This window comes from Sarcophilus harrisii, chromosome 3 (assembly GCF_902635505.1).
Source record: "Sarcophilus harrisii chromosome 3, mSarHar1.11, whole genome shotgun sequence".
In the NCBI taxonomy this organism is placed as follows: Eukaryota; Metazoa; Chordata; class Mammalia; order Dasyuromorphia; family Dasyuridae; genus Sarcophilus; species Sarcophilus harrisii.
This window is the reverse complement of record NC_045428.1, coordinates 251,411,073-251,422,912: the sequence shown is the minus strand read 5'-3', so window position 1 is coordinate 251,422,912 and position 11,840 is coordinate 251,411,073. Positions and strand designations below refer to the sequence as shown.

General features: G+C 38.3%; 1 protein-coding gene across 4 annotated transcripts in view; it reads left to right on the top strand.

Annotated features, from left to right (window-relative positions):
• The first annotated feature begins 1,093 nt into the window (after positions 1–1,093).
• The window catches only part of USP9X (ubiquitin specific peptidase 9 X-linked), a 247,134-nt gene continuing 236,387 nt past the window's right edge, over positions 1,094–11,840 (top strand). For all 4 annotated transcript variants that reach the window (XM_031959411.1, XM_031959409.1, XM_031959412.1 and 1 more), the window contains exon 1: positions 1,094–1,169. The gene's annotated coding sequence lies outside the window, so the exon portion shown is untranslated. The remainder of the gene's footprint in view (positions 1,170–11,840) is intronic.

Genomic DNA, 11,840 nt, shown 5'->3' with positions numbered 1-11,840 from the left:
AGGAGGAGACGAGGGGTGGTTTTTCTGTTCTCCCGGGGCCGAAGCTTTGGCTCTCCGTACACGCGCTTCCAAGATACGCGAGACCGGGGCGGTGCGCGCGCTACCTCGGGACCACGAGCACCAGCTGGGGCGGAGGGGGAGGGGGGAGAGGAAGGAGGGGAGAAGGGAAGTGCATGTGGGGTGGGGGGTATAGGGGAGGGAGGAAAGGGAGGGCAAAGGGGGAGGGACTAGGCGGGGGCGGGGGGACACGGGGCTCAGGGTGGCGCTGGGGCTGGTGGGAGTCTGCGCCGCCGCCGCTGCCGCCGCCGCCCGAGCGTTTTTTTTTTTTGGTCCGCCATATTGACGAAGACGGGACTAAGCGGTAGCGAACGGGACTCTCAGCCGCTGTCCGTCAGGAGCCGCATCCTCACTGTCCCCCAGTCGCACAGGCCTCAGCCCGCCGCCTAGCCCCTCCCTGCCCCACGCCGGAACCTGAGCCCGTCAGCCGGTCCTCCCTCCCGTCAGCCCGCCGCCTTTCCCACTAGGGAGCGGGGCCGTACCCGCGCCGGGTACTGTTGTTGGAGCCCCAGCTAACAGCTAGGGAGGAAGCGGGGCGGAGGCAGGCCCGAAGCGGGGGTAGCAGCAGCAGCAGCCGCCGCCGCCGCCGGGAGCAGAAGCCGCCGCTGCGGGGAGGAGGAGGAGGAGGAGCAGGAGGAGGTGACGCAGGAGAAACGCACCTCCCGGTGCCCGCCCGTCCGTCCGTCCGTCCGTCCGCCCGAGCCCGGCTAGAGCCCCGGCGCCAGGAAGAGCCGCCGCTAGCGGAGCCGGAGGCGGCGGCAGAGACTGCCGGACCGGCGCCGAGAGCCGAGCACCCCCGGGAGTCCCTCGGTGCGGGTGCCTAGCTGTGTCCGTCCCTTCCGCCCTCCCCCTTCCCTCTTCCTCTCCCCGCGCTCACACCCCCGAGCCGCGTCTCCTCCTCGGAGCCCCGGCTTCCCAGCTGCCTCTTCCGCAGTCCGCTGCCCGTGGCCTTTGCCTTTCCCCACTCGGGGGGGCGGCGATGCCCCTTCGCTCGTCCTGTGCCCGGGGCTGAGCCCTCCCTCCTTCGTTCGCAGCCGCTTTCCAGTCCTAGGCCGCCGCCGCCGCCGCCTCGTTGTGTTCTCGGTGTAGGGAGAAGGCGCCTGTGTTGTGCGGTGAGTACCGACCCCTCCCCGGGCGCTGCGCCTCCCGGCATGAAACTGCAGGATCGGGGGCTGGGGAAGGCGGAGGGCTGGGGGGGTGTGCGAGTGTAGGAGCGCGGCGCCGGGTCTACACCCCTCTCTCCTCCCCGGGGCTTGAGCTTTTCCCCTGCCTCTCTCCGCTCAGTGTTCCCGCTCCCGGGCAGGGTGGGGTGGCAGGTTGCGTGCGGGAGTCGGGGTTCGGGGGCCGCGGCGCCTTCGCTCCGGGCATTTCGGAGCCTGCCTGGGTTGCCCGTGCGTCTGTTCTCGCGTGTGTCTGTGTGTTTGTATGTGTTTTGGGCTGTAAGGGAAAATGGCTGACGGCTTCGTCCCTCCCCCTCCTCCCCCTTCCCGTCCTGTCTGGGCCCAAGGAAGAGGATGGAGGCTTAAGCCGCGGCGTGTGCTCCCTGACACTACCCTGGGCAGCCTTGTCAGCCACCCTGCCCGCCGGAGGATCCGGCCTGTCGCGGACCGGCTCCCTCTTCCCTCTCTCCGGGCTCGTTCCACTTGACACCAAACGCCATTACTGAGGTGGAGTGATTTGGAGCAATGGAACTAGGCCCCAGCTACGCCTGGATATCAGGCCCGAGTCCTCGTCCACCCCCTCCCTCCCTCCCTCCTTCTTTTTCTCCTTCCCTCCCTCCCTTCCTCCTTCCTTCCTTCCTCCCTCAGTCCCTCCTCCTGTTCAGATAACCTGCAATTTCTTTGGAGCCCTCATCCTGCTTGGACGTCTGAAGGAGGCTTTCTGTCCCACGTCCCCGTCCTTCACTGTCCCATAATTTGTTAACTGAAAAGAATCTTTGAGTGCCGAAACCGGTCTTCAGCTTGCTTCAGCAGACCCTTCAGCTGCCCATTTATTCCTGCCTGTGCAAAGTTAACGATCCTAAACGTTAGTTATTAACTAATAAAATCTGGTGTCTGTATGATGAGAACCTAAAGTTTGGCATTTTTTTGTATTTTCTCAGTGACTGTGCTCATAGACTAAATAGTATGGTGCAGGTGTATACGTGTTTATATGAGTTGATTATGTACATTTGTTCAGGTTCCTGAGTTAGCTGAAAAAAGCACAGGAAAAATGATAAGATTGGTCATAGTCTTTGGGATATAATTTTAGAGAGTGTTCTAAATTGAGAGGCTACTAGATTTTTCACCACAATTGACTAGTAGATACCCATATGTAGCATATTTACTCTTTGTGGGAGTTGACTAAACTTAATTGTATTAATAAAAGATCTATTTTGGGGAGGAACTTTTTGATTTATGTGAATTAGAATGGTGTATTTAAAAAGCTTCCTACAAGAGTATATTATTGTCTCTGTGTGGTTAGTCAAGTAACTTCCCGTGCTTAAGACTTTTTAATTTGTCATTCTTGACTTTCTTGGAGTAATGGTTGAAAATATTGTCTTGTTTTGATACAGTACCTTGAAGTATTATGGCTAAACAGACTGGTTACTAACTGCCTTTCTCCTTTAACTTTAAAAATATGCTTAAAAATCCTTGATGTATTGTAATTCAAGAATTCAGAAGGCTGCCATCTTGGCTTCATACAATAAATAACAATAAATGCTGCTGGTTTTAAAAAGCCTTCTAAAAGAAAGACATCTTTGGTCCTGGTTTTTAAACTTGTGATTTAAGTTTCATTATTACCTTGTTTAGGGACAGAATCTAAGGTAGGTGGAAGTATAGTTTTTAAAGTGAACTCAGAACATAAAGCTTTTTGGTAAGTCGGTGTTGTATTAAATTCTTGAAAGGTATCAATTTAAAAAAACTTTGGGGGGGACGACGAATTCCTTTCCCCTACTATCTTATAAGTACCCTCTGTTTTTCTTCTGGGGATTTTTTCTTTTTGCTTACTTCTTTTCCAGAGTTACACTTTTAACAAGGACTTCTACTTAAAAAAAAAAAAAAAAAAAAGTATTTCCTTTCAATCTGTTAGCTGTTTTTAGATCACTGCTGATGTTTGTTTGTTGACCTTACTTTTACTGAAGGTGCAACTACAGCTGACAGAAGGTACTAGCTCAAAACCTGAACTTTTGTGATTCTGCATTCTTTGAGTAGCTTGAAAGTGAGAATTCTTTCAAGTTCTCTTCTTCCTTTCTTTGACCTATTCCTGAGAACTCCTTGTCAGCGTTAGATAGCTAAGGGTGGTGAAAATAAGCAAGTAATGGGAATTTTCTTTGGATTCTTTTTTCTTTGGTATGTCCAAATACCTTTTGCTAGTATTTCAAGGAAATTGACACAATAGTAATTTCAATTTAGCATTTCCCATCTCCTAGAGTTATCTCTTATAAAGAATAAAAAGGGGGAAAAGTTCCCCAAAATTAACCTAATAAAAAAAGTTATGTTATATGCAAGAGGAGTTTATCATCCCCTCTTTGCTATAATCTCATGCATTCACTTCTAATTGTTCTCATTTATATTATTGTCATTATGTACATTGCTTATCTGGTTCTGCTTAATTCTTTTTTGCATCAGTTCATAAAAGTTTTTCCATACTTTTCCAGTCATTGTTTTCATAGTTTTTTTTACTGTATGGTAATACTCTATTATTTAGTGAGTTATAGTTCGTTTAGCCATTACTTAGGGAATGGTCATTTGTTTTTTGCTGCCACAAAATATGCTGCTATAAATGGTTTTTTTGGGGGAGTAGGATGGAGTTTGTGTTGTTTTTTATCATTTGTCCTTAATATAAGTATTTCAGTCCCTCTATTCACAATTCCAAATTGAAGACTCCAGTTCTTAATTAAATTGTAGAAATGCTTGTTTGTTTAATTTTTCTGTTTTGAATTTTTTTGGAGACTTAAATACATCTTTCTAGTTCACTCTTCAGCATTTTGATATTGAAGTGCATGTGTGTAAACTTATGTTGGTTTAGAGATCTTTTTAATTTAATAGCATCTTAAAAGGAAGATTGATAGATATTAAGTAGAACTCATTAGTTATGCTTCAAGTATTTTGCATAATGAATTGAATGTTAAAATTTTTACTTTTGTTTTTGGTGTTAATAGTCATATATATGTATTTAAATAATATATATTGTAAAAAGTTTTCTATGTTAAACTCTTACACTGAAGCTCTAATGTATAGTTTAAGTAATGTATTGCTAATGTAATGTTCTTTCAGTCTTCTTTTTTTAAACAGTTGAATTCTTGAAAGTGTCCCTGTCCTTGAACAAAAACCCCTCACATTTAGTCCCTTTTATCCTTTTTTGAGCATAGAATTTAATCTTGAAATGTTTAAAATAACTTTTGGAATATATACCTCTTGTGTCAGAAATTGTCAGTTCAATTGGAAATATGATTGGAGGTTCTGGTGGGGTTGTGTGTCTTATGATATTTGCAGCTATTTCAGTATTGTAAGATTTTGTGTCACTTGGTTATTCTTCTAAATGATGAAAAAAATCTTGTTTGGCTTTAGTAGAATAAATGATTATTGTAGGAATTCTTTATAAATTGGGAATTGTCACTTTGTGAATATGAATTTTTTGCCGTTTGGGGAAATGGTCTCACTGGGCATATTAACAAAGGTGGGTTTTTATATATATATATATATATATATATATATATTTATTGCCTTTGCTTAGTGGTATGTCTGTGGTCATGCAGAGATACAGATTTTGTTGGATTACATGATGAGTATTTATTCTTATAGTCTTTTGGGTCAACCTGAAGTTACAAGAAAGTGACAAAATCCAGGTACTGGTCCTTTAGACTTTTCAACTTTCAGAGTATATATTTAGCATTGGGTTAACATCAAGCTCTGTGCATTAAATTTAGTTGAATATGTAAAGTCAGTTTTGTTTCTACAAAGTTTTAATTTTTTTATTAGGCTACTGTTTTTGGTCAGGGCTCATAATTATAATTGTGAAAGGAATGGAACTACAGATTATATAATGGGTAGATTTTAAGGGTCTGTCATATGGTTGTGCTAAATTTTTTGATTTGATATAGGGACTATTTGGAAAAATTCAGGTGCCTTAATATGAATATAGATTTTTTTGGTAAATAAATTCTCAGAAGGATTACAGTGGAAATTTAAGTGAGGTCATTTGAAAGTTCCATATTGAAGCTCAGGAAGGATTGTAGAAGTTTCTAAGCTTTGCAGTCAAGCAATTAAGTATCTCCTCAATATGGATATGTTGGTGGTGTCAGGTTTCACTTAGAGTTTTAATGAAGCTTGTTACCCTTGAAATAATACTTGAAATGTAGTTATAAGTGTGCATTATATTTCAAGCTTTTGTTATGGTTAAGTAATATTACTAATCCATTTCATTTTAAAGTACTTTGCACTTTTCATTATAAATATGAATTACATTTTGTTATTTCATATTATGAATCCTTGGTCTGAAAGGGTTTTCAAATCATCATTTTCTCAACTTAGGTCTTTTTTCTATTCCTATATGAGAATATTAGTAAAAACATCAAAGGCATAAGGTTGGCTATTTGGTTACTGAAGAGCTTCTTTTAGTAATCTCTGCCTGTGTGTTTAAAGAAATGTTTTCAGCCAGAAATTTCATCCTGGTGTTTGTTTTGAGCCTCATAATTTCAGTCCTTTTCATGTGCTTTTGGTCAGTAAAAATGATTAATTTCTTATCATTCTAGTACTTAAGAATGCCAAATTAACCTTTTCAAGAAGAATCCTGATTTTGATGTTTTTCTACATTATTTGTATTTTTCACACATTAGGTATTAAAATTCCGTTGTGGTAAATAAGCTTCAGCCAGACATGCGCATTATTAATCAAGCAGTGAGTTGTAGTGGAAAATTATGTATGTTAAGAGGAGCTAGAAGTGAAAATGATTTGAATTATTAACAAAGTAAATGAACTTTTTTGGATCCCTTAGGAAAATCGAAAAATGGAGGTGGGATGGGAAATGGGGACACCTTATCATTTCCCCCTTTCCCTGAATAGTTTGTGTATGTTAGTTCCTGGAGATTTAGGGAAGTGTGAGGATGTTTGTTGCTTGTTATTACAGAGTAGAGTTGTAAAGAGTCTAGCTAGATGAAACAGTCTCTAAGGTTCTTCATCTGGAGTCCAGGAACTTTTTGAAAAATTTTTTGATTATTTTCCCTATTTTATTTTTTGCATTTAAAAACCTTATCCCTGAGGGACAAGTCCAGTCTTCACAAGATTTATCAAAAGCTGGGGAGGGTTTTGACTGTTACAACATGCCACACACAAAAAAGTAATGAAGAAGCTTTATTCTTAAGTAACTGAACTGACATTTTGGTTTTTCTCTTACTTGGCCCTATTGATTGTAGAGATAGCATCTAAATAAAAAAAAAAACACTGTTATTTTGTTAGATGGACAGAGACTAGAAAAAAGTAGGTTATGTGGAATGTTATAGGATGAATGAAGGAAATTGCAACAGAGTAAGTCGCAGGGACATAGCAGCGAATGACTTATCTGGAACTCTTTTTCTGGGTGATAGTACTTCTGATGGGATTTTGCCTGTATTTTTATTGTCTGAATCTCTTTCAGTTTCTTTATATATCATATCAAAGGGAATTTTATTTGAGAACGTGAAAAGAAGTGTCAGGCATGATAGAATTATTTTACAGTTATTACACACACCTTAAATTTAAGGATACCAAAAGGATAGGAATTATGTTTGTGATTTTATTAGTTTTTTCCTTGGCGAAGGAAATCACCAATGAAAATCAACATTTTCTCTGCAATTTTATTGTGATTTGTTCAAGTTCACAGTCAATGTGTAAGGATAAATTTGAACCTAAGCCTTCATGGGTCTAAGGCCAGCTCTTTCCATCTTATCATTTCTGTCTTTTGTGTATGGTCTTTTACTATTATCTGACTATCTTAAAAAAAAGAAAAGAAAAGAAAAAATAGAACCTTGTTTTACATTTTTTAAAAATTGGCTTTGAATTCTAACTATTCCTCAAAATATATTTTCTCAGTGGCATAAAATTTGCGGGCATCAGAATCCAATCTTGTGGATAATTAGACCACCACTGTTCATCTTCTGTTTGCTTAGCTCTCCTTTCTTACTGTTCCTCTTGCTTTATATACTATATATACTTCCTTTGTTCGGATTTTCTGAATGATAGTTTTAAGGCCTGAGTCAACTGCTACCTTTTCATCAACCTTATTCTCTAATTGTTTTTTGTAAATTTTTTCCAACTGGCCTGTAAACTTAAGTTTGAAGACTTAAGTTTTTATACTTCTGTACTCTGGAGTGTACAAATTTGCACATAAGTGTTCAGTAAATAACTCAACTTACTGGTTGAGTGTCTGAGTCATGATCATTCTTTGCCTGTTAGAGGAAATCCTTTTGTGAACCTCTGTTGAAACCAAATTCTATTTACATGCTTATGATGCATCCACACATTTTGGTTTTCCTCCCTTAATTGATCAGTTTAAAATGTTTTCTGGGTTTAAAACAATTGCTTTTCATCAAATTAGGGATTATGCTGCTTGTCTCTGAAAGATTACAAGCCATGAGGCTTTTCAGTATACAGTTTTGGTGGGAAGATAAGAGGAGGAAGAATATAATTTTATGTCCCTGAATTATTAGAAAGATAGGATAAAAGAGAAAAAAGAATAAGGTTTCCCTCTTCCCTCCTTTTGTGTAGTTGTTTCTTCTGCCACTTGATAAAAATCTTTGAATTTAATGAGGAAAAACCAAAGTGCTCAATTAGTTCTACTCCTTGGTCTGTCTAACTCAGTTGTGTCTACTCAGGTTGAATAGAAGGCATACCTCCCAAACATTCTGCATTGCTTTTATGATTCCATCATTTCTGAGTTCACCTAAGCCTTTTTTTCCTATGGAGTAATTCAATAAAGATTTATTAAGTACCTACTATGTGTAACATTGTGATAGGCACAGAGGATAAAAGACAAAAAAGGAAATAAACATTTTATTGAATTAATGTTGGAAATGTGAAAGCTTTTTTGTTGTTGTTGTTGCAAAATACTTTACACACTACATATTCTTTTAAAAAACTAATAGCTTTTTATTTTTCAAAATAAATGCAAAGATAGTTTTTAACATTCATGCGTTCAATACCTTGTGTTCCAAATTTTTCTCCATCTCTGTTCTCCCCCTTCCTCTAGACAGCAAGTCATCCAATATAGGTTAAACATGTGCAATTCTTCTAAATATATTTCCACATTTATCATGCTGGGCAAGAAAAATCAGATCAAAAGGGAGAAAATGAGAAAGAAAGAAAAAAAAAAAAACAATCAACAACAGAGGTGAAAATATTATGTTGTGTGATTCTCATTCAGTCCCCCATAGTCCTCTCTCTGGATGCAGATGGCTCTTTCCATCACAAGTCTGTTGGAATTATACTGTATACTCTTTTAAGACAGCTTGATAAGCATATCAGTGGTATACTATGCATATTTTAGGTTAGAAAATTGTTAAAGGGTGGGGGAGCATTGATAAAGCTCTAGGACTGGAGTGAGGAAGAGGAAGTTCATAATTAGTCCTAGACACTTAATAGCTGTTTGACCCTGAGCAAGCCATTTAACTCTGTTGGTCTCAGTTTCCTTGTCTGTATAAATGAGCTGGAGAAATGGCAAACCCAATCCAATATCTTTGCCAAGGAAACGTAAATAGATCATGAAATACCAGAAAAAGCAACAAAATTTGTTGGATGGTCTTGGGAAGAAGGAAAGGACGACTTAAAATTAATTTAGCAAATACCTCTTTTTTTTCTTTTTTTTTTTTTTTTTTTTGTCTTTTTTGTCTCGTGTTCCAAATAACAAGCTTGTTTTCCTCTAAAGTATTTATTTTAACCTTTTTAAAGAGGAATTTCCCTTTAGTGTTTGATGCCTTCTTAAAGATTTTACTGAAATCTTTTTTTTAAAAAACTACTTCAGTGTCATTATTACCATCCTTTATTGTAATGTCATCCATTAATGTTCTCAAGAACATGCAGTATATACCCTTCATTTGAACAGATAATAAGTGCCTACTATGTAATGCAGACTTGCAAAAGAAAAGAAAACATGTATATGGGAGAATGAAAATCCAAACCCCAAATTCTAGGTGACCTTAGGCAAATAACTTTAAAAAATCTTATTATTTTTATATATATATATATATCCTATTCCTCACAAACAGATCTGTGAGACAAATAGCAAAATCATCATCCAAAGCAGTATTCTTATCTTTAAATTTTTATTTAATTATTTTAATTCATATTAATTATTATTTTCAAAAAATTTCATGTTACACTTTTTCAATTAACAAAAAAAAATTTTCTTTGCCATCTCATCTCTATCCCTCTCCCTCTCGTAACAAATGTTGTATAGACAAGTAAAATAAGTTTCCCCATTGGCCATGCTGGTGCTTTCTCTCTTAATCTCTCTCTTTCTGTCTCTCTTTTTCTCTTTCATCCATCCATCCATCTCATTCTATATCCTGAGCCCCTGTCAGGAAGATAGATAGCTTGAATTACTATCAGTCCTTTGTAATCCCAGGTGGTCATTGTATTAATCAAAGTTGTTAAATCTTTCAAAACTTTATTGTTGCAATATTGTTGTACATACTTATTTTCCTGAGTGATCTCATCTGGGAAAACTTTTACTTACTGGTGAAGAGGCAGGATTCTTATTCAGATCTCCAGATTCTGGGGTTAGTTTTTTTTTTTTCTTCTCCACTATACTAAATCTTATTTCCTTTCCTTTCTCTTCTTCCTCTCTTCCCTTTCATCTCCATCCGCAGTAAAATGGGGATAACACTTTTACCAACTAGCTCTTAGGGCAGTTGTGAGAAAAGTGCTTCATCCTGATTAAAACTCCATACCATTGTATGAGAGCAAAGGAAAGAGCAGCAAAGTTCCTGTGAAAATTTCTTTGGGGAGAGAGATGACTTTCACCTGGGGAGTCAAGGATATGGGGATGGGGTATGTATGTTTGTGTATTGTTAGTCCTTTAAAATGAAGGAGAAAGGGAAAAGACAGTGGGGAGTGGCCGGGGTCAGGATAAGAATATAATTACTATTCCTTGATTGGGGAGCCCACCGAAATTTTTGATAAGGATTAACAAGTTGGTTTTGTCTTGACTGAAGACAGGAAGGAAAATTCAGTATCATAGAACATAGATTGACAGCTGAAAGGGATTGTAGAAGTCAGTCTCTTATTTTACCTAAAAGAAAACTGAGACCTAGGAATGTTCCTCCAAATCATACAAATATTAAAGAGTGGAGCTGAAATTTGAACTCATGTCTTCCAACTATAAATCCAGCATCCTTTTTATTGAACTATGAGGATTGTTCTGGAATTTCAAAGAAAAGAAATTAAAACCTAAACTAGGGTATTTCAATGAGGATAGAGACTGTGATAGTGATAGGATTTGGTGGCTGATCGAATAGGGGGCAGAGTGAAGGAAATACATGAAAGGGAAGAGTCGTGATAATTACCAAATTGGGAGACTTGGAAAGAAATTTGTGAAGGGTAGGAGTTTTTGTGCCTTTGAGGTATGTAGGACTGTTTATTCCCTAACAAAATAGCTTTAGATTGCTTTAGTTTTTGTTTTTTGGCTCTTCTTTATAAATCGAAAGTTGATCATTTTTTCAGTTTCCACCATTAGCATTGCTACTGTTACCCCTTCTTCCTTTGAAACATGGAATTTCTATTTTCTCTGTTTAAGAAAATCATCTTCTAGGGTAGAATTTTATGCTACTAAATTTATATAAAGAGATACAAAGCACATTTTCTATTAATAGGCATTTTGTGACATCTCTTTTGATTATCCAGAGCCTGTTTACTTCTTGATTCCCATTGTAAATGATCATTGATTCACACCTGTGATGTCAATATTGTAGGTTACACGGTGAGAAATACTAATTCAGGTCAACATCATCTTTGTCACTTATTTGTGACAGTTGTCTCTGGTGTTGTATATTGAGATTGGGTTAAGAGACTTATATAATCTTAATATATTTGAGGTATTCTTATAGTTACCAGAGCTAAGAAAATGAGTTAGTTTCATGGTGCTGTATGTAGAGGATTGTTATCATTTGAGAATTATTAATGTGATAATTTTAAGTTTTGCAAAATATTTTCTTCATAAACAAACCCCATTATTATATTGTTGCTTCCGTTGTACTGAAGAGGAAACTTAAGGCTTTTAAGGGATTTAGAAACCTGTTCATAGTCACACAGCTCAATAATGTCTAAAGTGGGAGATGGGATACAAATTTCTTACCTGCATGCTGCAGTGCTTCTTATTTGTTAGTTTTGGTTCTATTGATGTTTAGATATAGAAAGAAGTTTCTTCTAAGTGTATCCCTAACTTTTTTTTTCCCCTTTCCTCTTTTTGGGAATAATTCCCTCAAATATGATTGTATTACGAAGAAAAAGTCGCAGACCATTCAATATTTAATATATTTGTATTTATGTACTTTTTTTTGCATTAAGTAGTTCTCACCTTCCTTAGTTTTTTATATTCTTGGAATAAGGGTTGTAAATGGAAATGATGTGATTTTCAAGTAGATGTGATCTTTTATGTATGGTACTAAAGATTATTAAAGATTAATCTGGGGTGATAATGTCCGATTTTTTATTAGAATAATTGCAAACACCATATTTAGTGAGCTACACTTGACCACTTTACAATATTATTATTATTATTATTATTATTTTTGCTGAGGAATTTGGGGGTTAAGTGACTTGCCCGGA